Source organism: Bactrocera neohumeralis, chromosome 6 (genome assembly GCF_024586455.1).
Source record: "Bactrocera neohumeralis isolate Rockhampton chromosome 6, APGP_CSIRO_Bneo_wtdbg2-racon-allhic-juicebox.fasta_v2, whole genome shotgun sequence".
NCBI lineage: Eukaryota > Metazoa > Arthropoda > Insecta > Diptera > Tephritidae > Bactrocera > Bactrocera neohumeralis.
This window is the reverse complement of record NC_065923.1, coordinates 19,943,152-19,966,035: the sequence shown is the minus strand read 5'-3', so window position 1 is coordinate 19,966,035 and position 22,884 is coordinate 19,943,152. Positions and strand designations below refer to the sequence as shown.

General features: G+C 34.8%; 1 protein-coding gene across 1 annotated transcript in view; it reads right to left on the bottom strand.

Moving 5' to 3' along the window:
• LOC126762206 (protein still life, isoform SIF type 1-like) overlaps positions 1 to 22,884 on the bottom strand; it is a 154,755-nt gene that overhangs the window by 106,046 nt on the left and 25,825 nt on the right. Inside the window, exon 3 of the mRNA XM_050478774.1 lies at positions 2,367 to 3,210. The gene's annotated coding sequence lies outside the window, so the exon portion shown is untranslated. The remainder of the gene's footprint in view (positions 1 to 2,366; positions 3,211 to 22,884) is intronic.

Below are 22,884 nucleotides of genomic sequence, written 5' to 3'. Positions count from 1 at the left end.
ATAATCTTCAAAAAATAATTGCCAAAGAATATACGTATTCTTTCGAATGATGGTAAACATTCCCCATTAAATTTGAAGTTTCTGCATCTTTTATTTAAGAAAGTAGGAAACCTCGAAATGGATCACCTTTTATAATATAATTCATCCATAATAATATAATTTGATGTTTTTGGACAAATGAAAGATCCTCAAATATGAAATCTTTTCTCTGGCTGAGACATTGACGTTTTGGGAAATTTGTTACCGATATTTACTCGAAAGCTGAAATTTAATTGTCGAAGAGCCAGCTTTGTAAGGAAAAAAAGTTTGTTATATGAGCTAAGGGTTTATTTGATCCGAACTGAAACCTCTGATACTACAATAACCCATTTTTTTATACTAGAAAAAAATCCAAGAATCACGACTGCTCAAACAACGCGCTGGCAACTCTGTCGACATGTTTGTAGAGTGAAATAGATAACTTTTTAGCGGCTACAGTGAAATCTTCAGTGTCTGTGTGTCAAAATACAAAATCGATATTGCCACTTTGAGAATTTAAGATGGCATGTTGTTAGTATTATTGCTTTTCAATCAGTCCACTGACACTATTTCTTCGATAGCTACGCTGTTTCAAGCTAATAACGGCATAGCGACATTTAATATGCGGCGTCAAGTATAGAATTACATATGAGTATGTATTTGTAGAGTAGCTGCTTTTGTAAGCTTTGAAATGCGATCTACAAAAGTATGTCTGCGGCATATTTCAATGAGTGCAAATGTTGAATATTGACTTTTGCCCTATGGGATGCATTATTGATGTTAAATTTTGGTGCGGTACAGATTTTCTTTCTTAAACAGTGACATTGAAGGTTATGCGCTATATGTGAAGCAGGTTTCCAGCAGACGGGGGACCATTTTACTTTGATAGTCAAGCTATTAAGTTACTACAATTGAAATTCCGAGACGTTCAGATATCAAATAGAGGTACATCGAATGACAGCCCAAATTTTCAATTTTTTGTTAGGAAAAAGGCTCACCCTACCAAATGTCGGTTGATGGAAGATCTCAAAAGCCAAATATTAGTGCCGAAATCATCGCTATGCCGCTGGAAATGCTCGAAAAGGCAAAATAATTTTCAAAAAAAAAAAAACTTTTCAATTTTCAAATAAACATTTGGTTAAAAGTATATTGAGTTTCGTAACACCGAGAAGGAAACTCGTAGAGCCTAAAAAGTGTATATATAATTATCTCTGTCTTGTTCAACTCTCTGAGTGTATATTAAGGATCTGTCTATTGATTTTGAGATATCCAACTGAAATTATGCGCACGTTCTTTACTTCCCACGAAGCTGTTCATTTGTCGGACCCGCTGATATTGGATCACTATGGAATATGCTGCCATACAAACTGAACAATCAAAATAAAGTCTTTGTATTGAAAACTTTTTCCATTGTCAAGGTATCATCATGAAAAATGGCTTAAATTATTATGTAAGAAAACGCAATAATCTCCAAACAAATTTTTCAGATCGGATCACTATATCGTATAGCTGCCATATAAACTGAATGATCAAAAGAAAGTCTTTTTATAGAAAGTTTGTTAAGTTATCTTCACGAAAATTGGTTTGAAGTACTGTTCAAGGAAACACTACATTCTCCGAATTTTTTTTTTTTACATCGGACCACTATATCGTATAGCTGTAATGTAAAATAAACGATCAAAACAAAGTTTTTGTAAGGAAAACTTTTTTATTTGTCCATATATCTTCATGAAATTTTATATAGACTATTATCGAAGACAAGGGTATAATCTCCAAATAAATTTTTCAGATCGGATCACTACATCGTATAGCTGCCATATAACCTGAACGATCAAAATAAAGTCTTTGTATAGAAAAAAACTTTAATTGCCAAAATATCATCGCGAAAATTAGTTCGAATTATTATCCAAGGAAACACTATATTCTCCGAAAAAAAAATTTCAGATCAGACCCCTATATCGTATAGCTGCCATACAAACTTAACGTTCAAAATAGAGTCTTTGTATGAAAAACTTTTTTAGTTGACGAGATATCTTCATGAAATTTGATATAGATTATTATCCAAAACAAGGGCATAATCTCCGAACATATTGTTCAGATCGAATCACTATATCATATAGCTCACATGCAAACTGATCGATGCAAATAGAGGTATATATCCTTTTATACCCGTTTTTTAACGGGTTTCTGGTTTTTTACGACGACGAATGCACACAGCCTGTATATATAATATATGAAGCCTCACATACATGTACAAGAGTGTATCGAAGATTTTCCTATGCAAATTGCTTACTAAAATTTTTCTATATTCTACCATTTAACTGCATTTGACAGTCAATTTTACTTACCTTTCTGTTGCTATTGTTGTTGTTTTATATTTCCGCTGCCGTTGGTTTTAGAAGAGTTGTAGTTTTTGTTATATTTAATTAAATAAAGTCGACACAAAGTAACTTAAATTTACACACACTCAAACGCACTGTACATAACTAACTTATATTGAGGTTAGGTTGAAATACATACACATACATATATAATACTGCGGAATTTAAAAATGTTCTAGGTTAGTATTTCGTTATTTATTGTCTCAATTTTACAACCGCGTTTTTTTAAATAAATTTACATTTTCTATTTTTTGCTGCGCTTACAAACGCCACTGTATTTTCATTGCATTTGTATGTATATATTTTTACGGCAGACTGTACTAAAATATTATTTTAACGCGCGAAAAACCGACTATGAATATACCGTTATATTGGCTGCATATCTCTGTGTTGGCGTTTGGCGCTGCTTCGTTGATTCCTTTATTTTTCGGTTTAAGTGTTCATTTTCAGTTCTTTTTTGAATTTTTCGTGTTGTTGTTTTTATTATTTTTACTTTGTCGTTTGCGTGTTGCTTACTCGCCTTAACAGTCTCATGTTTTTTACAAGAGTGCTCAACGTTTGTTGTTTTAGCAGTTTTTTGCTACGAATGTGTGTGTAGGTGTGAGTTTTGGTGTATTGCAGTTGTTGTTGTTTTTCTAGTTGCTCGTATTTTGTCGCTTTTGTAAATTTTAATTTATTGCACCAATTTTCTTTATTTGCCTTTCGTAGTATTAATTAAATTATTTGCGAGCGAAATTTGTCGAACCACCTACTTCGTACATACATATCTATATGTATATGGATCCTTTAAACACTCAACGAACTTGTTAAACTGTAAAAAATGGAGAAAAAAACGGTTTCATTAGTTTCAACAATCAGATTTTAACTGAGATTTATTAGAAGTTAGCTGGTCTTTTAAGGAACTAATAAATTTGTACTAGTTTTGGTCACAAAGGAAAATATTCTCAGTCATCTTAGCGCATCCTACAGCGAGATCTTAAGTTGAAACAGTACAAAATAAAATTTGTGTCAGAACTAAGAGCTCTTGAAAAGTTTTAGGAAAATCCGACGTTTTTGAGTCAAATATTGTTCAGCGATGAGGCCTATTTCTGACTCAAAGCGTATGTAAAAAAGCGAAATTGCCGCATTTGGGATGAAGAGTAACCTGAAGAGATTCACGAGCTGCTGTTTCATCCAGAAAAAACAATAGTGTGGTGTTATATATGGGCTGATGGCATCATCGGTCCATATTTCTTCAGAAATGATGTCGGTGAGAACGTAACCATCAATGTCGACCGTTATCGCGCCATGATATGTGACTATATGATGCCTGAAATTGAAGCTCATGATCTCGTCGACTTTTGATTTCAACAAGTCGGCGCCATTTCCCACACATCACATCAATCATGGATTTATTGAAAGAACATTTCGGTGAGCAGATAATTTCTCGTGTTGGACCGGTCGATTGGCCACCAAGATCGTGTGATATCACACTGTTAGATGTCTCTCTATGGGGATATGTAAAATCTTAATTCTATGCGGACAATCTCGCTTCGATTCCGGCCTTGGAATAAAACATTACGCGTGTCTTTCGCCGTTTAGCAGTCGAAATGCTCGAACAAGTCATCGAAAATTAAGCTCAACGGATGAACCATCTGAGACGTACCCGCGGCCAACATTTGAATGAAATAATCTTCAAAAAATAAGTGCTAAAGAATGTTCTTATTGTTCAACAATATCTGATCGGCTTAAAGCGTTTTGTGGGGGTCTTTATTATCAATTTTAAAGGAGTTCAAATTAATAAGTGTTCTGTTGGCTGGTGAGGTTACAACATCTCAAGACTTTCGCCTTGACTGTCCGGATTACGCAAAAAAGTGAGGTTGAAATATTTTAAAAGTCATATTTTTGGACAAACGTTGAATCGAAATGCTAGAATCGAAATTAATTGCCTACCGGCTCTATATGCTTTGCTGATATAATGTATGAAGGTCTCTTTATCTATACCTAGGAATTTTCGACGTATCAAAGTATGGAGATTTCAACTGTCCAAGTGGGATCCCCTTAAGTCCCGGACTAACCTAAGGGTAATAGTATTGTCTATCATTAATGAGAGATTTCTAAATTAAGTTGGAAACTTTGTTGTTTAAACTAATCCGACAAGGTTTCTGATATTGTAGATGGATAATCAGTATAATCGGCTAAAAACGGATAAATAATTTATATTGTACGGAGTGTTGGTTGATTTTTCCCAATATAAAAGACCTTGATATTTTTCGGCAAAGATCTAAAAATGTTAAATCTGTCCTAGCAATCGTCACTGTTAGAAAAAAGTATATGGTATGAGACGAGAGGTTGCTTGAGCAGGCTTAGGCCTCTGATATGACAATTACCAATTTTTATAGTTTCGAAAAAAAAATATTCCCAAAAACCACAACTGCTCAAACAAGTAGTTGGCAAATCTGCACTCGAGTTTATAAAGCGCATCAACATAATATTACTTTCTCTCCCTCTCTTTGTCTCACTGCATGTTATGTTTTGAACTTTAACATTTCAATTTCATTAAAAGGTTGCTACTCGTTAATGTATCTCGTAACAAACGCGACCACACATTAAAAATATTACCACTCTAAAGCATTTAATTTTTTAAGCATTTTCTCTTATATTTCACAGAAAGAAATGAGATATGCTTAACTGTGGTAGAAAGCCCTGTTGGCAAATAAATATTTATTACACACCAGGCGATATCAATAAAAAGTATGACATATAAATATGGTTATACACGCATGCACGGGTAATAAATGTTGATGGAAGTTAAAAAATTACACCGTTACTTGATGGCACTTCACCGGCGATTATATGAGTGTACTTTTGCTTAGTTTGGTATATACTTTTTCAATGATTCGCCCATCTTTTTATTGCTTTAAGAAAGCTCGACAAGAAAGGATCAGCCAACTTCGGGTGCAGCGGAAGATTATAATCTTTCTGTTTTGGTTATTCTATAGCTAACATGCCTAAATGGAGAAAGAAACATACCGTCAATGCTATATAGCAGAACGGGAATAATGAAGGACTTATAGAGTTTGGTCTTTGTTCGTCGAGAGAGAGTCTCACTTGTCAATTGCTTACTAAGTTCGGAGAAGCACTTGTTAACAAGAGTTATTCCACGTTGGAATTCAAGGTTGATATTGTTGTTGGTGTTGATGCTGATTCCAAGATGGACGAAATTATCTACGGATTCAAAGCTATGGCTGTCAACAGTGACATGGGAACCAGGTCCCGGGTGTCACGAATGTTTGTTTGGTGACAGGAGATATTACGTCTTGTCCTCGTTCACTACAGAAATCGACGAAGAGGTGATAGGTAGGAGGATAGAACCATGTGCAGAAATTCACTCAAGTGACAAAAGTTCTTCGAGCACCATTCACTTAAGCAGCTGACGACTTCTGGTCCAAGATATCATCTGGGTAGCCAAAAATCAAACGTTTAAAGGCGGAGAAACATCTCGGAATGTTTTCGTCACACTTTCGAAATAATATGGATGTCAAGCCTTTACTTGATTTACAAATGAACTAATTCAATAAATATAATATGTTAACATATACTCTATGAAGTACCCAAAAAAAGTTGCTGTTATGCCTTGATATTCCCTGTGATACGTATAGTAGACATTGAAGCATACCTACTTAATTACCTATTACTTTATAGGTCAATAAGTAAATTCTAACAGAAATTCAGTAGTTTGTCGTACTCACATTAATTTACTCTCATGAAAATCTGCTTGTAGTTGTAAAATGTTCAAATTTTAGCGAGGGCACATGCCATTAACAGAAACTCATCTTGCCACTTAGTTAAGCCAAATGCTTCCACTCACTATTCCTTCCATAAGTAAAGGCGTACATATACGCGTTACCGTTGGGGGAATTGTTTACATAACACACAACAATCTGCTAATATGCAGTTGCGTAATTCGACATATGCGATTACAACAACAAATGTAATAAACCGAATTCTCCAACCGCATTACACCGAGTGAACTTGTGGTTAATGTCGATCTTCATTCAGAGTACGAGTATTCACTCACATTCGCCAACAGCACATGTTCATATAACTACTTGCGCGTATATGCTATTTGTGTGTATTTACATATATGTATATATACATATATATATATATATATTTTGTGTACACTTGTAACGAAATGCCAAATCGACAAAGCCACAAGGGACACTTAAATGTTAAGAGGTCTATTTTGCATATATTTATTTGTGAGCGTGTGCATGTGTACATATTTATACTTATGTACGTACATTTGTATGCGAGTAATCATTGAGGCAATAACACCAATTTCTGGGTCAGTAGGAATATGGTAAAGTGTGCTTAATGAAATTGTTGTCTACGAGTTGCCAGTGTTATAAGTTAATTGATAAGATGGGTAAGTCGCCTGTTTGCCGTTCCTAAGGTGTAAGGATTTAAGGATACAAATGTGTGTGTAAATGTATTCAAGCACATAAGTATATAATTTTCATGATGCTTATACACATACATATGTATATATCTTATTTTAGTTTGGGAATTCGAAGAAAATGAGAATCAGAAGGCACCACACCGTCCTCCTCGCTTTGACCAATAAAATCTGTATGTTGAGTAATCGATAGGTAGGTAGGTACATATCGATATCAATAATTTTTTGTTTTGTCGAAATGGTATTATTAACAAACCTGAAAAGGATGCTTCGAATACTTTAAGAGCTGAATTGTTTTCATCCATTTAGACGAGAAAACCTAGCCAGCGTAGTTGCTGCCTTTGCATTCGCTGAACTATGTCAATGTCGTCGAATATCTCATACAGCTCGTCGTTCCATCGAATGCGGTATTCGCCATTGCCAATGCACAAAGGACCATAAATCGTCCGTAGAACTTCTGTCTTGAAAACTCGTAATGCCGATCAGACTCATCAGATATTGTCATCGTCCCTACCTCAGCACCATATATGTGGCAGGACGGTTATGATGATCAGACAAATACATTTCGATTTATTGTCAAAGGGTTCTCGTGCGGTCTGGAACGTTCGTAAAAAACTTCAAATGCATTTTTCACAAAACTGCACTTTGATGACCAATGAAGCTGGAAAACCGTTCGGTAGATTTTAATGAAATTTATACAAATTTTGGAAAACATGAAAAACTAGTGCCCTGAATGATTTTTTAATTTCGGTTTTTTATAAACACTTAACTGCTTTTTCCCAAAAATTTTTTCTGAGGCCGCCGTTTTGTTAACTTAAAACAAAAAAAAAAATCGATCAGAGCACTAGATAATCTGTAAAATAGCTATTTATTACCCGATGGATTTGAGATTAATGATTGTCACCGCAAAGAACTTCGGTTGGAACTAGATACTACACGTAACGCGATAAACTAAAGTATACTGGAGAATTTTTCCATGTAATTTTATTAAAATTTCTCATACATTGGACCATATATTGGTATTATAGTTCACTTGAATAATGAAAATCAATATCAAAGTAAATAGGACCTAAAAAAAAAACAGAACAAATGGTGTTTTTCGAAAAATCAATTTATTTTAATTAAAATAGTCTAATTCTGCTTCAATACACCTTTTTGTACGGTCCAAAAGCATGTCAAACGAGTGTTTTAGCTCGTTGACCGGTATGGCCGCCAGTATGCCGGTGCAAGCCTTTTGAATGGCCTCTACGTCTGCATAACGCTTTCCTTTCATGGGCAAATACATTTTTCCTAAAACGAAGAAGTCACACGGTGCCATATCAGGTGAATACGGGGAGTGGTTAATGGTTAAAATGTGATTTTTGGTCAAATAATCGGTCACAAGTTGTCCTTCGAATGTTGGATTCTGAGCAATTTTTGGTCGTCTGCCAATTCGTGCGGAACAAACCGTGCACACTCCTTTCGTAAGCCCAAATGTTCGGTCAAAATGCAATAAATCGATGTTTTGGAGATGTTCAATACCATTTCCATGAATTTCAATGATGATTTCGGCTGATTTTTGATGAATTCACGCACAGTTTCGATGGAATTTCCGGGATCACGGATTTTGATTGGCCCACATGTTGATCGTCATTTATGTCCTCACGACCACTTTGAAAATGTTGAAACCACTCGTGCACTCTGCTACGGGATAGGCAATCATCGCCATAAACTTGTTTCATCAATTGAAACGTTTTGTTAAAAGTTTTACCAACAAAATTTCATGTTGGCTCTTTGTTCGAAGCTCATTTTCGCACCGATAACACACACATACTGACACTTAAAACGCAATAACTTCACTTCCAATCTATGAAATGTCATGAAATTCTCACTGGGCAATCGATAATGATAGCAGATTCGTACCAGTCGACATATAGATGGCTACAGCAGGGGACGCTAGATTCAAAAAGTCTTGTTTACATTAGAATGCACCTTGTATTGTACACGGGGCTGGGCCAGTTGTGGAACGGTTTTATCGTTTTCATCATGTATTTAAACTGCAAGAGTTTGATGGGATTTAATATTGTCCTATAAGCTAAGTAAGCGTGGTTTTAGTCCGTAGTATTTTCTCATGTTGGAACAGTTCAACTGTTGAAATAATGTTATGTACAAAATATGAATTAAGTGGGGCAAGTAGTTGTTGGACGAGTGTTTGCATAACTGTGGATAGTCTTTAATTTTTGTACCAATTTATATAAATATTTACTTTTAGCCGGAAAAAAATAAAATTTTTCTGTTTTTTTTTTTTTTGTAATATAAGTGGTTCTAATCCAAAATCATATATTTTTAGAGTGTCTCATAAATAAAATGAACTGAATGGAGGCGAATTATTTCTATTAAGCGTGTTTGAAAAAGCATACATCCTTTGGGCGATATGTCTATGAAACCCCAATATTTTTAGATTATCCCCTATTGTTGTACCAACGCCTTCAGAGTGCCACGGAAAACGTGTATCAAGTTTTCTCAAATTCATGAGTAATGCATTACTTGGTGAAGCCTTGTGCAACAGAAACGAATGTCCTGAACCTCTCGCCTAAGCGACGGTTATAATTAATATATATATGTACATATACATTTTATATAATTAATTTTTTCAATTAACTTTTAGATTTATTTTAATGAACAAAATTTTATGCCTTGAAAGTGGAAGAATTGTTTCATTGAATATTGGATATTTTCATACATCAACTGCAATATTTACAAACAAATTTATTTTTTTTATAAGACTGCTTTACAAAAAACTGCCAACATTTAATGACTTTAAAGTGGCTTTCCATCATTTCCATTATCCCCCAAAATTGTTTCATTTCTAAGAAAAATGTACGCCACTTAAAAACATATAAATATACATTAGCGCCTAAGCTTGAATGTTCCTCAAATTTGGTATGCTTAACGTTTTGTACTTTTTACTCACGACTTGCGGCTTTAAGTTGATTACGCTTCTATCTGCTAAAAGAAAGAAAGCGACTGTCGCCACTGTTTGAGTACATTTTGGCTAAGCAATTGCTAAGGGACTGAAAAATATTCAAATGTATAGCTGTGTGCTAGTTAGAATTTGACATGCTCATACATATATTTGAAAAGCTGTATGCAAATGCTTTGAATTAATTTATTCTCCTTCGGATTTTGTCATGCGTGGCGTATACGCAACATTTATCTTGACAATTCACACCAGTTTCACTTTGTAAATATGCACGTACATAAACTGATACGTATATGTATGTGTGTATATAGGGTAATTGATATGCTTTCATAAAAATTTTACTTTATGACATGTAGATGACATATGTATATACATAGAATTTTATTATTTGGGAGAAACTGGATTTCTCTTATTATTATAAGTTTGGTTTGGTTGCACTTAGAAGGAAACGTCGCAGACGCTATAGATAATATATATATATATATAATTAATGAACAAGGTAATAAGCTGAGTCGATTTCGACATATTCGTCTGTTTCCATCTGTCCGCCTACATTTTCGCAAACTTGTTCCTCATTTTCTGAGTTATCAATCTAACATTTCACAAAGCTTTTTCTTGCTAAATGCTGCTCATTTGTCGGAATCCTCAATATTGAATATAGCTGCGATACAAATTGATCGATCCAACTCAAGTCCTTGTACAGAAAACTTTTTTAATTCGAAAATTATCTTCTCGAAATTTCGCATAGAATTTTCCAAGGCTACTCCAAATTTTCAAACAAATGGTCACGATCGGATCAAATAGCAATATAGTTGCCATACAAACCGACTAAATAACAATATAACTATCTTGTATACCTTTTTATGAAATAAAAATGGTCATGTGAAGGGTATATTCGGTGCAGCCGAAGTTAACGTTTTTTTTGTAAGTATTCAGATATAATTTTACTATCGCTCAATAAGTATTTTTTCAAATTAACTAAAATTTTAAATTTTTTTGAGATCGGTTGTCTCATTTTATGACATTATAATTTAATTTATAATAATAAAAACAACAAAGGAGGTATTTAAGTCTTAGTTTTTAGTAATAACAATATGAACTCATATACCTTGACGATAATATCATTGTAAAAGTTATATTGTGGAGGTTGTTTTTTGATGAATTAATTATAAAAAAATAGGCTTTGCTGAAAGGAACTGTTAAGAGAAGTCTTCGTTTATACTATATACTTGTCATTATCACGTGACCACTAATACATTTCTTATAAAATACTCATTAAAACCAATAGAAAAAGCATTTGAATAACTCACACATCAACCTCTGTGGTGCCGTGGTATAACGAGTTTTTCATTAAGAGTGCTACAAAATGGCTTGGGAAATCAATGAAATTCTTTATTTCTTTAATGGTACATTCGATTCCATTATGTATGAACTCAATGTTCGACGATTTTCAAGCATAAATCGGCAGATACTTCTGCAATTTCGCGTCCGACATTCGTACGAAGTGCACCAATCATCGCTGGGTTGTTGGCATAGGCTTGGTACAACTTCGTCAAATCGCACGACCGAGGCGGCCAATTGACTAGGTTAATTCGTGAGATACTTAACACGTCATTCGCCACAACGACATTATGTAAATAATATAGCGGCAGCAATATTCTCCACACTATGGGCACTTCTTTGTCCCATTGGCACAGGAATAATTTGTACTCTGACTGTGGATGCAAATTTTTCCACTAGACACTCAATTGTTGATCTGCAAGACCATAAATTAGACGTAGCGCTCTTAAAGTTGAGGCCACCGACTCCGAATTTCGGTAGTAAATTTTAATAATTTCGACTTATTGTTGGATCGTATATCTTTCCACGATGAAATGGCAAATCTTACTGAAGAGAAATGTCAAAAGAACGGGAAAAATATGGCGTCATTTGCTGTCCCTATTGGTCTACTTTTGTAGCGTCCTTAAATTTAAATTAGATTAAAAACCCTTTATTAGAAATGCCAAACACAATCTGGCGAAGCAAGTAGAACCCAAGCATCAAAATTTTCGCAACTGTCTTCTTATATTTACAGTATATGAACATTAGTGTGATTATTTTCTCTAAAATTGCTAATGTGGGAAATATTCTGCGCATTTATTCTGAACAACTGGTTTCCAGCGACTGATTTTTATGGCGAAGTTTAAAACTCTGAATTATAGTTTGTATGGGATATATATGTTATACATATGTATGTCTGATCTGGACGATTTCAACTAATGACCAAGTTAATAACAAAATGCATCTACTAATAAAATTTCATTCGGATATCTTTGAGAGGTTACTAGGCTTTCCTCGGGTAAAAAACAGCCCTTTTTCAAACATTTTTTCTCATATGAAAATGAAATATTTTATTGTTACAAACATACAATATTAACAAAAAATTCCGAAATTTTTGGAAAAAACATATTTTACACTCGGCCATTGCGACGCCATTTTCGGTGTCCCCTAAAAAAAGTGAAAAGTGCTTTTAGTTAAAACCTTAACTTAGAACTTGGACGAAGGAAAAGAACCTGAAAATTAGATTTTTGGCAGACATTTATAAAAAACTGAAAATGACAGTGAAAATTTCGCGATATTTCCTTTCAAATAGTTGTAATTGGAAAAAAATCCTTTATCCAAGTCTTTAAGAGTTGTATCTCAAAGACCTGAGTAAAATGTCGTAAAGACAAAGTAGTTCTAGAGAAATCTTGTCAACTGACTTCAAAAACACAGTTTTCAAGGCTGTATCTCCCTAACTATTACCTGCATTTACTTGAAAATTTAGGACAATATTCTTGAGCTGTGGTAGTGTAATTTTAAGAAAAAAAAATAGATTTTGTGCACTCCGTAAGCCAATGTAACCCCTTAAAACTGGCGAACACATTTTTATGATCGCAAAAAACTTCATCTTAAAAATCGCTGATTCGACAAGGATTTTAGATCCATAGTCTCTGAGGCATAGTTGTTAAGAAAGATTTGTAGAACATTCCTTCATACTTCATATGCGTTTTTTTATTTTTTATTTTTGGATACCCGCTCTAATGCGGATGCATCAACCATCCGTTTTCTGCGATACGTAAGTAAGCATATTTCAAAGTACACCAACAACAACTTTGACTTTGCGAATAAAAATATCAGCACGAAATTTGCATATTACATGAGAGCAAGCAAAGCAATTTATTTCATGACATCTTGGCTGGTGGTGTCATGATGGATATAAATGAAGACATGAATGCAAACCGGTGTACGTAGATACCGAGTTTTATAGCTTTATTTCGATTATACTTAGAGAAATATATATATTATAGATTTTTTTAAATTGTAAATACAGTGGTATAAGGCAGGTTTAAATTTTAAGTGATACTAATATAAAAAAATACAAAAATAGGAAAAATTACAAAAGTAGAAAAAATTAAAAAAAAAACAATACATTTTTGGAAATATTTTGAATAAAATGCTTTTAAATGATACTTTTTTGAAACTATCTGAATAATAAATTTTAAATGATTCTAATTAAAAAAAAATTACAAAAATATAAAAAAATTATTAAAACAACAAAAACAAAAGTTTGGAAATATTTTAAATAAAATACTTTTAAATGACTAACTTCTGAAATTCTCTGAAAAATATAACCATGCAATTTCAACAAATTTTTTATTATTTTTACGTCCAATAGAGTTTTCTTTAATATAATATATCACATTCTACCAACAAATATGGCTGAAAATTCGTTTAAAAACAGCATTTTTTTAACAAAAACTTCAAGCTCACCGTGAAACACCTTACAATTTATCTTATGTGCTCAATAACTATATGCACATATGCAAAAATATATGCATATATTGCTCTATAAGCTTAAATGTGAACTTCGCAGGTGCGTCTGACTTTTCTTTTGACTGTTCCACAAGTTCAACAAGGCGTTAAATCATCAGATATGAACAGAAGCGTGTTTTGTTGCCTTTGTGTTTGTGGCTGAAGCTTTGTAAAGCGCGTTCAGATACCGTACACATGTTGGACGTGTTGATTTATGAGATAAAAGGAGATTACATAAACATACATACATATTAGACATGGCAACATATTTAAACTTTCTTTTATTCTGCTGCTTTTTTATGCTACACCAAGGGGTACTTTAAAAGTATGTAGCTACTCTTCGTATATATACTTGGCAAAAATGTGTGCTAAAAGCTTTTTATAGAAGGTTAAGTACTTTGTTGTAGGAGGCGCAAAGATATACACATATATATACACTAAAAGTGAGCCAAATTCGTAACATTTTCATATACTCTTTTAGAATGACAACATATTTTACTTGCGTTGGAGGTCAAACCACTCTCGATTCACTCATGGGCGAAATGTTTAACAAAAACAAAACAATTTTGTTAAAGCACATGCAACATAACCTCAATATTTATATATACTTATGTTGACAAAATTACACCCTTTCCAAAAATTATTTCTCGTCCACCGAAAATTCAACGGCCCAGTGGCTACTAGTTCCACAACATTCACATTTCACCGCATTCAATGGCGCTCGTCGCAGAATTTTAACCGCATAATTTCGCTGGCAACTTCAGAGTCAGCAGCCAGCGTAATTATGCAACCGCATTGCTGCTCATTGTGTGGCATGATTTTCAATTTCGTACGAAAAGCAAATATTAATTACACTGGTCATTCGCATTCTAAACACCAAAATAGACAGCTGTCAACGCTTACAACACGTTTTGTTGCACGTAGCACGTAGTACACAAATTGGGCCAACCAAAATGAGGAGGACCAAAAAATTAAAATTTAATTGCCGTTGAATTTGTGGGGATTAGAGTGGCACTAAATTGAAAAGGTCACGCGGGTCTCGCTTCAAGTATATGTAAATTTGTAAGTTATTGGTAAAAAGCTTGCTTCTTGACCGATTTGCTGCTTTATATAAAACTTTTGCTCACCTAATGCTTCTTGACCGATTTTATATTAGGTATATTGGGGCTCAAAGAAGGTCTGACGACATCAGTTATCCTCAACACATGACATTCACTTAAAGTACAAACATGGAGGATGGAGCCATGTGTAGATAGAAGTTCACGCAAGTGAAGAAAGTTCTCTGAGCGCCATACACTTGAGAGTGGCCAGAAACGGTTCTTTACATATGGGTCAAGCAGCGACTTCCGGTTTAAGACCAAGTATCCCCTGGGTAGTCAAAACATCCATTTGAAAGCAAGTGAGGAGGCTAATCATCCCTCTTCATGATTTAGCGCTGGGTTTGGGACCCACCACGTAAAAAAACACCCCGAATGAAAAGTTCAAAATAGCCTCGGATAAGAGACCCCCATTTTCTCCCCTGGAAACGTGATACGGATTACGATTTAGCCATGCACCTAGAATGTCCGGTCCGAAGGTGCCGTCGCCTCGCAAGAGTAAAAACTGATATCACGACCGTGCAAGGAGTGCGACTGAGACGAGTAGGTCCTTGTGACATTTACTACAGTGACCATATAAAGGAGCGCAAATTTGGTGTGGGATTCGTGGTGGGAGAGAGACTTCGTTGCCGAGTCCTGGCATTCACCCCGGTGAATGAACGTCAGCCACAATCGGCATCAAAGCGATATTCTTCAACATATCGCTGATTTGCGCCCTCGCCCCGACGGAAGAGAAGGTCGATGTGACCACAGATGCCTTCTATGAGCGCTTGGAGCACACCTATGAGAGCTGCCCGTGCCACGACGTCAAACACCGGGGTTGACAAAGAAGGTATCTTTGTCCCAACAGTCGAAAAATTCAGCGTCCATGATGAAACATCCCCTTTTGGGTCGACTTCGCTGGCGCCCGAAATATGGTTATCTGTAGTACTAGATTCTAGGCATAGAAAAATTCATCAAGCTCAAAAATTCAAAAGCCGCAAACCAAATCGATTAGGACCGAGGTCCTAGCGTTGACTCGAATCACTATCTTGTTGCAGCAAGGACACGCACCTGCCTCTCTGCAGCAAATGCACGTCAACAAACAAAGAATATGAAGAATTCGACTAAAAATTTTAAATTTTTATAATAGTCCCTTGCAGGCTATGGACAGTATCGAAGCGAATTTTTTCCATTTTTACAAATAATTATCAGAAAGACATATCCTTAATTTCATTATGATGTCTTACAGGATGACCAATATTTTCGGTATGACAGCCAGCCACAGGCCCTGGGGTATCTGGGAACCCGACCAACAGGTTTTGGTAAGAAGTGCCACTACTTGCTCAAAGTTTTGATTTGATTTATCAATTAAAGAAGGAAAGAGACTAATGGAATAAAACATTGTTTTATGTGGGACGTGGACGTGATTATTGTCCTTTTTTCGCTCATTTTCAAAGTTTTTCAAACTGCGTATGCATGTATGGTAGATTTATGTTAAAGATATCAAAGAACCTTTGGTTGAATAGATGGTAGGTGACGCGGTTTCAAATTGAAATGGCTGGTGCCAGGTCCATAGTTCAACTTTTAAACCAATACAACCCTGAAAGTCCTATTATGCCCGTCTTTAAGCTCTAAACTACAGATATCAAAACAATGTTTGAAATTGCTCGAGTAGCTGAGAGAGCTAAATATGGATGGTGCTACGTTCATTATCCAATTTTTGAAAGACTACAATCCCGCAAGTCAATTTTTTTCCAATTTTAAATTGTAATTGGCTGAAATTGATGGAAAATACATATGATGCGGCATAAGGTTTCCTCTAAAAGTAGATGGTGCTTCCCTCTTATGGAATTTTTAAAACGAATTTAAAACAATACAACCCCGATAGGTCGATTTCGATACTTTTTAAACTGTAAATTAAAGTTGTAGAGAAAATCTTTGGTTGTAATTGCTCGTGTAGGTGGAGGGGTTTTTAGGTTTCTCCCACAAATGGGTCGTGTCACGGTTTCATCCAATTCAAGAACCAATTTTTAAATTGCAAGTTCAAGGAATGTTAAAATTGGTGGAGTTGTTAATTGTATATCAGATTTTACCAGTTGTTTAAACCAATACAGTCCTGTTAGTCCGATTTTTTCGATTATAAACGTCAATTTAAAGGTGTCAAAGAGAGGAGTATAAGGTTTTTTATAATACTCGTAATTGGTGGTAACACGTCCATTAGCCTTTGTAGTAGTTTTGACGGTATGGCAGTAGACGCCATTGATATCCAATTTCCCTTATTGTTTTCATAAAATGACTAAAATAATTAAATTTTAGATATAATATGACACAACACTTATCAACTTAAACTTTAAATATATAAATGCCATTTATTTCTATTAATTATTTTTAAGTCGGACCTATTACATTTTATACAGCAATACAGGTGACTTGCCATTAACTCACATATAGTCGTCGATATCGCGGCATATTTGTCAAAATGGCCAGCATAACTGCGCATTGCTCCCAAATAGCGTTGGCCAAACAAATAAATCGGCCTACTATCGACCGAACCATTGGCCCATATGCTGTTGGCTTGTCGAAACGATAAGCCCAACGGCAATCGTGTGAGTGTGTGTGCGGATGCGCTTGACTGGATGGGTCACAGTGCGGCACTCAACTGCATATTTGCCGATATTGCGGCAATTGGGTGGCTACTGCGACATTAAATATGTATGTGTGCATAATATATATGGTTGTGTGTACAGACTGTGGTGGCTCCACAATATTCCGGCTGCCCGAAGTGGTTCCACCACACTCGCAACATTTGAATATATGCGTGGACCTCGCCTAAATATTAAAGGACCGTGCCAATAGTGCTAAGTGCTTGTATGCCTATTAGTTATAACGGGTTTGCTACACATTTGCCATTGCTTCCTCGACAGTGTATGTGGCACAGCAATATTGGCACAACCAGTACATTTATCATGGCAATTATCCAATATTGTTAACACACGCTCTTATTTATTTAGGCATCTGTTACAGTGTTTGTGGTTATGAATATGTAATTAGCGGACATGATGTCTAAGAAACATCAGCGCAACAACAACCACGTACAGCATGTGAATTTGGATATGATTTGGAAACTAACATTTATGTGGTATGTTTAAGGAGCAAGTAAAGGTGCAATAGGCCAAAGGTGGTAGAGATTATATAGATTTATTTATTTTTGAATTAGGAATCAATTCGGGTGCATTTCGAAGGTTTAAACGCATATGGAAAACCTCGATTTATTCCAAGTATTGTACCAAACCATATTCTACTATACATATATCTCCACCAATTTCAATCTAACTATGTTATTATGTATCTGTCATTTATGTATAAGGTATATTGAAAAAACATAAATACTAATATTCAGTATTTTCGAACTAAAGAGATATATGGAATCATTTTATAAATGTTTTGAAGAAGGTTTTCACATAACTATTAAAAAAACTATGTAAGCTACGGCCCCATTTTTTTTACTTAATCTAAGTTTGAGTCTAGCTCAGGCGTTTTATCATAGTTAGGCGTTTTGTCGTAGTTTTTACCAATTATAAACTATAACATCTGATCAAATTTGACCCGGACTGGTCCAACCTTGTACAAAATGAAAAAAATTTAAATTAATTGCACACACAGAAGGCCATCCCAGCCGTGGTTTGTATTAAAATATCTGAAAATATAATTTTTTTTCAGTCCGTAATCATTAGTATGACCATATTTATATGATCTGAAACCTCATAAAAGAAAAGCAAACTCCCTGGTGGATATCGGACTGAGATCAGAACTTCGAGCAGAATACTTTTCGACTGGACGCTGTTCATATAAGACAAGATTAGCTATATACAAGTCCGACTTAGAGAAAGCCGAGATAGCCTCAGGGAGAGCCTTCTGCGGAAGTGTAGAAGGCTGAGTGCTGTAAAATGCTATTCCACTGGAGTATCTAAGAAATGGTGATGGTGGATGGATCGTGATCAAGGAAGAGTCGATAAAGCTATTCAACGTTCACTTTCTGTTGAACCATTTCGCTGAAGACGTGATACTGTGCGAGCTTCGGGAGAATTGTATAGGCATTCTGGACCGTATGGGTGAACGGCTTTTGTTTAAAGTGGAGTTTTCAGATTTCAGGCTTATTCGCCAAAACGTTAGAGAAGCTCATGGACTTGTAAGTTAAGAGTAGAACACCAAGCAGTAAACTCTTAATGGTCCAGCAGGCTTACAGCATGGCATGAACTCTTATGAATAAGGAATTTGCGGTAAATATCTATTTCGACATCGAGAATGTCTTCAGTAGCGAAGTAGTGGGAATGTGTAAAGTTATCTCCGAAAAAAGTAATCCTGCTCGCCAAAACGTTAGGAAGTTCATGTTGTAAGTTAAGAGTAGAACACCACTTCTTTGGTCCTGGTCATGAATAAGGAATGAAATATCTATTTCGACTCGAAGAACTTCAGTAGCGAACTATCGAGTGATGCGCTACGCAGACGAACTTGTTTCTTGTAAAAAAAAAAATATCGTCTACGAGCTAACCGAATCCAGGTGGGCAAATAAAGGCGAATTAGGGGTCCCACACACTGAAATGGTTATATTTTCCAGGATGTAAAAAATCTCAAAAGTTCCTTCCTCCGCTTTCGAAAGCTCACGTCTTCAACTAGTTGATAATGTGAAATACCTAGTGCTTATCATTGATAGAAAGGCCAAATATTGAGGCGAGAGTAAAGAAGACAGCAGTTGCCTTAAATTGCTTTAGAGGATGTATAGATAAAAGGTAGAGTAAAAGTGGTCTTTTGGTTTTATGAAACCGTAGTAAAGCAAATAATGTTCTAAAGTGTATTTGTTAGCACGAGTTCACTCGAAAAGATAATATTTTATAAGAAGCTTGAGCGAGTCCAAAGTGCGGCACTCATCGGCATCTTCGTTACTCTGTGGACTATACCAACTACTAAACTGCAGTACTTAATGTTACATAGCTCTCATGTACATTGTCGACAGGTGCATCTCTGTCATGTTAGTTACGCCTGTTCGTCTATTAAATTGTACATTTTTTCCAAAGTTTCTCAATGGAAAAAGCCATATGACCCAGTTATGCTATATGCCTTAATACCTTCATCATAACATACTTCTAGGGTTACTGACTTAAAGTTCCCTTCCGAAATTAACGAAAAATTCTGCAAGACTACTCGTATGAATCCTGATGGAAGTGATAGTCAACGAAAAAATTTCGATGTTATAAACGAATCAAGTCCCAATTATAGTGTATACCACTTTTAATGGTTTCAACATAAAATCATACCGATGGTGCTAAAACATACCACTGACGATCTGCGGACTTCAGTTGTACTCTCATTCAAATATATCGGTTTGCCTTCGCTGAATTTCAAAACACATTACACTTGACTAACTTTTCTTCCAAATGCAAGTTTCACTTAATATCACATTATTCTCTGCTCTACTAAAAAATTTCAGCTGCAAACTTTTCCATCAAATACTTTTACAAAACTCTTTTTCTTTCGCCAACATTCGCCATTCATTCGCACATTTATGACACATTTTATGGCAACACAAGCGCAATTTGAACAACCAGCCGCTTTTGTTCGCGCGCCCAACTTGTTTACCAGCCTTTCAGGCTGCCATCACATCCAATTACAAGCGTTTTCCACCGAAATCCTCCTGACACGCGCTTCGTGCAACCTTTAATTTGATTCGCTTCTGTTTTTAGCATTTTCGCACTGCATCGACAAAATGAAGTTACCAGCAGCTGCAGGCGGCAAATTACTGCTGAATCTTACATGCCACTGAGCACAGAGTTTAGTTGCTGTTTTATACCCGCTCTCGCTCCTCACTTTTTTGCTACTTTCTGTGTATGTAATTGTGTTGTGTGCTTTATTATGTTTCCTTTTTTTCTGAAACTTTCGCCAAAGTATATACTTGTGCGCGCTAAAATGCCAGCTTTCGCCAAATCAGTGCTGCTTCTTCTGCTACTTGCTAGGTGTACAATAGAGTCTTCAACGCAGAGTGACACGCTGAGATTCTGATTTGTTCGAGCAAAGCTTTAAAGTCTGGATAATTAAGTTATATGTGGAGTATAAAATTCTCGAAAAGCGAAAAACGAAAGAAGTGCCGTTTTAATTTATAGCAAACAGCTCGGAGCATCGAGTTGAGGAGCAAGTGGTGGAGCATGAAGCAGAAGAGTGAGCTGTAAGCTGAACATATTCAAGTAACTTACTTTCAATAGACAAACTAGGTTATTAATTTTGCCTTCTTCTGGCGCTTCAGGGTAAACATTTAACAGTTTCACACGAAAATATTTATTGCTTGGATATACAGTTGAACTTCCATAATTCGAACTTCTATAACTCGAGGTTCTATAACGCGAAGCTCTTCATAACTCAAACTCTTGAATTGGCAATAGAAGTAAAATTTCATAAAAAATTTCTTCCATAACCTGAAGTCTCTATAACTTGAAGATTATTTGTGTATTATGGTGATTCGATTTAGGGAAATGCAACTGTATATATATATGTATATACTGATACATAAATACCTCTTCTCCCAAAAAAAACCCAAAAAATCACTTTGGCGTTTAAAGCGTCAATCAAGACGCCGGCAATCAACTGGCAGCTGAAGGTGGGGTCAGCAATACCGTAGCTTGTAAGCGTGAGTATATAAAAAGCGTCTTATTTTTCATGACTGATTTTTGACGACTTTATTCTGTTTAACTTTCGCAATTTTTATTCGTATTCTGTTTTATAGTTGCGCGTTTGTTTGAGTGGCTTACGGCCAGTCTTACAGCCATAATTTTTTACTGTTATTGCTGCGCGTATTTATGAGCTGGAACAGTTTGCTGTATTGTTTGCTTTGTAGCGCGTTGTCGTTGGACAGGCAGGGAGAATGAAAAATATACTTTTTGTATGAAATTTGCAAGAGCTTCATTTAAATTATGAATTTTGGAAAAGTTGGAAGTATTTTTAATATTGTTGAAGCGCGTGGATTAAGCAGATTTATGCAGCACTTTTGAATGGAAGAAATTTTAAGTAAAAAACAGATCGTAAAAGGGAAAAACTAAGTTTGTTGAAAATTTTTCATTTCAAGTGCATTGTTGGTAAATATTTGAGTGTATAACTGTTGTTTGATTGGTTCATTCGTTACTTGGTATGTCTAAGCTTTCAACCAAATTGAGGGAATGTACAGCTCACTTAACTTGCTTGAATTGATCTTTGCTGATGATCCTGAGATACTTCCGTTCTTAAGAATATCCTTCAACTGGGACTTTCTTATATTACAAAACCTTGCAACAATAACAAAAAACTAAAAAATTGAATCGAAGATTGTTTGTTTTCAATAATGTTTTATTATACACGGACATTTTAAAAAATAGCTAATTGGCGGAAGGACTATTATTGCAAAAACTACAACAACAATAACAAAAATGAAAGATTTGTTCGCGTCTTAATTTCTTTTGAATTTTCTAAGTTGATGCATATATTTAGAAGGAAAGGAAACTTTACAAAAATTTTACAACAACAATAAAAAATTTCCGTACAAAAACAAAATCAAAAATGGAAGATAATTTCTTAACTTCTTTTTAATTTTCTAAGTTGATGCGTATGTTTAGAATATATGGATAATTTACAAAAATTTTACAACAACAATAAAAAATGTTGTACAACAAAAAAAAAGCAAAAATGGAAAATTTTTTTGCGTCTTAATTACTTTTTAATTTTCTGAGTTAATGCATAATGTTTAGAATGTCTGTAAAATTTACAATAATTTTAAAACAACAATAAAAGTTTTACAAAAAATTTACAACAACAATAGAAAAGTTTGAAAATTACCTTACTTTATTGGGAAAGAAATGCTCTAAAGTGTCCCAAAAACAACAAAAGAAAGTTGTAGTAAAATTTTTCAATATTTAAATATTTTTCATACCACTAAAATGGCTTTGGATAATCTGGCCACCCTTTTAAAATAATACTGTTTTAATTTTAAATATTAGTATTTATACATATATTATTTATATCGAAATATTTTTGAAAAAAATATAATAATTTTTCAACAAAACAAAATTTTTGGTGGCAACTATAAAACTTATTTTGAGCAGCAAATTTATTATAAGTAATAATAAAGTTTACAGTAGAAATAATTGA